At 33.2% G+C, this 4,113-nt stretch overlaps 1 non-coding gene across 1 annotated transcript; it reads right to left on the bottom strand.

Moving 5' to 3' along the window:
- Positions 1 to 3,741: 3,741 nt before the first annotated feature.
- LOC126002656 (small nucleolar RNA SNORA51) lies at positions 3,742 to 3,874 on the bottom strand. Its single transcript, XR_007493335.1, has one exon. It is a non-coding gene; the product is annotated as a small nucleolar RNA SNORA51 (small nucleolar RNA).
- Positions 3,875 to 4,113: the final 239 nt, after the last annotated feature.

The following is a 4,113-nucleotide window of genomic DNA, read 5'->3' as shown; positions in this document are numbered from 1 at the left end:
ACTATAAAAGGAAGCCTTTATACAAAGCACAGCTGGAGACAGAGTATAAGAGAATGTCAGTACCCAAAATATTCTTAAATTTCCTGTGATTTCCCTACATGCCTACTTAAGGATGCTGAAACAACCATTGCAAACCATTTTACGTGCATGTGGTTTCTAATTAATTATGCTACTTGAAATGTTGCTAGAAAACTTAAAGTTATTGCAATGATAAGATAGAGAATATTTTTTCTCAAAAGAGTTTCAAGTTTTCTAGCTTATTCTAGATCTATAAAAAACATTCTATTATTTGGAGCATGTTATATAATTGCCACCAGAATTAATTTTTAAAATAACTTTCCTAGACAATACTAATTATATTATAGTTTTTAGTATCTTAAACTGTGGGATATAAACCCTTGTAGAGTTGTGTAATTGAATCTGGGGGTCATAAAAAATTTGATAATGGAATGTTTCTGAACTCAAAATGAACAAAAAATAATTAAAATTCAAGTACAAAATAAATCAGGTGTTTCCCATAGTGCTTATCTATTTTGTACTTGGACAAAATAAGTCAAAAGTAGAAAAATATTCAGTCTTTCATTAAAACCAGACTTTCTGTAACTTATTTGATGTGTTGCTTTAAAAACAAAAAACAAAAAACTAAAAACAAAAAACAAATCACTCTATTACTCTGAAATTAACTCTTGAAACGCTCTAGTTCAGTACTTTGTACATAAAAATTTGGAAGTTAATACAAAAACAGATTTGGAAGGTTTCTAGATTCAGGTATAACATATAATGTATTAGTACTATCATTACAAGAGAAGACTGGAAAATCTAATAATTTATTTTTATCCCTGATAATCACATTAAAAGACATAAAATACATTTTAGTATCTAGATCAGAAGTTCCTGGAGGTACAAATAGGTAAAGATCGAGGTAATTTTAATGACTTGCTAGAATTTAAAATGGAACTAACTTGAGAGTGAGAAAATCCTTGAAGACAGTTTAATTTATTTTATTTTGTTTTGTTAAAACCCCGTGAATTATAAAGTCACAAAGTTATTCAGGATTCAGTTTCTGGTTTACAATTTTCAATCCCTTCACTACTGTACACACCAATGTCCTCACGTTCCCTCCCACCCCTCCTGTTTTATGGTATTCACAAATGCCACACTTACAGGCATAGTGGCTCATAACAATATCACTGACAAGGTATTCGAGTTGTCACTTTACCCCCTTTCAGCACCTAGCCCTGCTTCTGAGTGACCATTTTACTCAATCATTGCCAGTTCTTTTCCTTATCTATCTACTTCTTACTTTCCAATCCCCAGAGCGTAGGAAGTTACCTAATAAGGACCAGTTCTCTTGCTCTTTATTTCTATTGCCTTTGGGGTTTCATTATTCCATTGTTATTATTAGTATTAGTATTATTAATTTACTTTTTCTTTTTTTTTCTTTTTGTTTGTATGGGCCACAGCCGGTGACGCTTAGGGGTTACTCCTGGCTATGCGCTCAGAAATCGCTCCTGGCTTGGGGGACCATATGGGACACCTGGAGATTGAACCACCATCCTTCCTAGGCTAGCGCGCACAAGGCATATGCTTTATGGCTTGCGCCACAACTCCTGCCCCTTACTTTTTGTTTTATGGGACATACACAGCAATATTCAGCAGCTATACCTGACTCTCTTCATGGGGTTGCACCCAGTAGTGCTGAAGCACCTGGTGATAATGGGAGTCAAACTTGGACCTTCTATATTCAAAGAAAACACTTTACCAGTTGTTTGGCAGTGAAAATATCACTTGAAAAATGAATTCAAGTACTAATGGTGATCAAACCCACATCCATCCTGTGTCAACCACTTGCAAGGCAAATACCCTACCACTGTGTCCCCATTGCTCTGGCCCCCATTGTTCATTTTCAATCATTACTTATACAGTTAACTATTTAATTAAATTAATTATTTAACTATATCAAACTTTGTAGTTTAATATTTTCCATATTTAGGGGCCAAAAGGTATTAGAATGTCTCACTGAGTTGTTGTTTCAATTTATCTAATGATGTTAAAAACTTTTGAAAACATGCTTACTTTTATTTACCTATTGTCACAATAAATGTTCATATCTTTTGACCTTTATCCAATTATTATATTTTTATATTATCAAGTTTTGGAATTCTTTATATATTCAGATAATACTGCTTTTTGTAAATATATATATTTAATATTTGACATAACTAGGCTTTTCATCATCTTAGCATAGATCAGAGAGAAAAAGATTATTTCAAAGTAGTTTATCAATGTTACTTTTATATCACAAGTTTTTGATGTCAAATTTAGCATCTCTATTTAAGTCTCTGTCCTAAAGAAGTCCTCCTATTATTTCTAACATGCTTTTCATTTTATACCTTACAGCTGTTTGTAATAAACTTAAACTTAATTTATTTAGCATCTGAGACTAGCCACAGTTCATTTTTCTGCATTTCATCTATTATTGGTGTCAAACTTCACATATAGCTTTATTGAAAGGCTTTTTTTCTTCCATTGCATTACTTTGGCAATATTATCAAATATACATTGATCACTATTTGTGTGGGTGTATTTCTTAGCTGTCTCTTTTGATCAATATGTTCATCTCACAATCAATGACACAAAGACTTGATTAATGGAGTTATATAATGTGCTGGAATAATACAGATTTCTTTTACATTATTTTATTTGATATCATTTTATTTATTTGAGACATATTTTTTTCTATATAGATTTTAGAATAATACTTTTTTTTTGTGGTTTTTGGGTTACACCCAGCAGTGCTCAGGGGTTATTCCTGGCTCCAGGCTCAGAAATTGATCCTGGCAGGCATGGGAGATCATATGGGATGCTGGGATTTGAACCGATGACCTCCTGCATGAAAGGCAAATGCCTTACCTCCATGCTATCTCTCCGGCCCCAGAATAATACTTTCTATGTGTGCAAATATTGTTGTTTCGAGGAAATTTTGCTTGATTTGTATTTTAATTTGCAAAGAACTGAAGGTTTATTCACTAATATTAAAATTTCCAATTTATCATCAAGGTCTGCATTTTTAAATATGCATAAAATTGATTTATTATTGTTGAGGTTTCTGGAGTTTAAATAATGAGTATTTAAAACTAACTTTTAATTTATAACTATATAAATATAAATTGTGCCTTTAAATTGTTTTATTTTTTATTTTGGGCCATACAAAGTAGGGATCAAAGTTTATTCCTGTATCTTCTCAAGGATTCCTGGCTCTGACTGACTCAGGAATCATGTGGGGTTACAGGGTCAAACTAAGGTCAATCATGTGCAACACAAGAACCCTGCCTGCTAGTGCATTGTTGCTTTGGCCCTGCATTTTAATTTTTATTTCCCAATAGGATGGCTCAGTTTGGGGAATGGAAATACAAGTGCTACTCAGGCTTGGCCAACATTAAAAGACATTCTTGTAGAATCAGGCTAGCTGGTCAATGTGAGGGGCTGAAAATGTGGCACTTCTTGGGCCCTGCAGAGCTGGAGATAATCCACTCAAAAGCTTCTGTGGGTCTCCAAAATTACATACACCTGACGGTGCTCTGGAAACCAAAACTGGTTAAGCATCAAACTGGTCAGGCTGCAGTTAATAACTAATTGATCATACTTACTCTTGTATCATTTCCAATGCATTTTATAGATCATAGTATAATAAATAAATTAGTCTAATTAAAAATAGTTAATCCAGTTGGAGTTCATTATTTTTGTCCCCCAATTTAAAATACAGACCAGGCAAAGGGCTTGTGTTGAGGTGTATATGGGGTGCATTTACTATACCTCCTCTTTCTTTATAATCAGTGTAAAGAACACAGCCTGTGGTAAGAATTGGGAGGCCATATCTTTACTTTTCTTTTTTTCTTTTTTAATATTTATTATATATTTTATATATATATATATATATATATATAAAATCCTTCACCAGTGCAACATTCATTCCTATGACCAATATCCCAAGTGTCCTTCCTCCCCACCCCACACCGGCCTGTACTCTAGACAGGCTTTCTATTTCCCTCAGTCAGTCACATTTTATTATAATAGTTCTTAGTGTAATTATTTCTGTGACTGCACTAAACA

Source organism: Suncus etruscus, chromosome 2 (assembly GCF_024139225.1).
Source record: "Suncus etruscus isolate mSunEtr1 chromosome 2, mSunEtr1.pri.cur, whole genome shotgun sequence".
Lineage (NCBI taxonomy): Eukaryota > Metazoa > Chordata > Mammalia > Eulipotyphla > Soricidae > Suncus > Suncus etruscus.
This window is presented reverse-complemented; position numbering and strand designations above follow the sequence as displayed.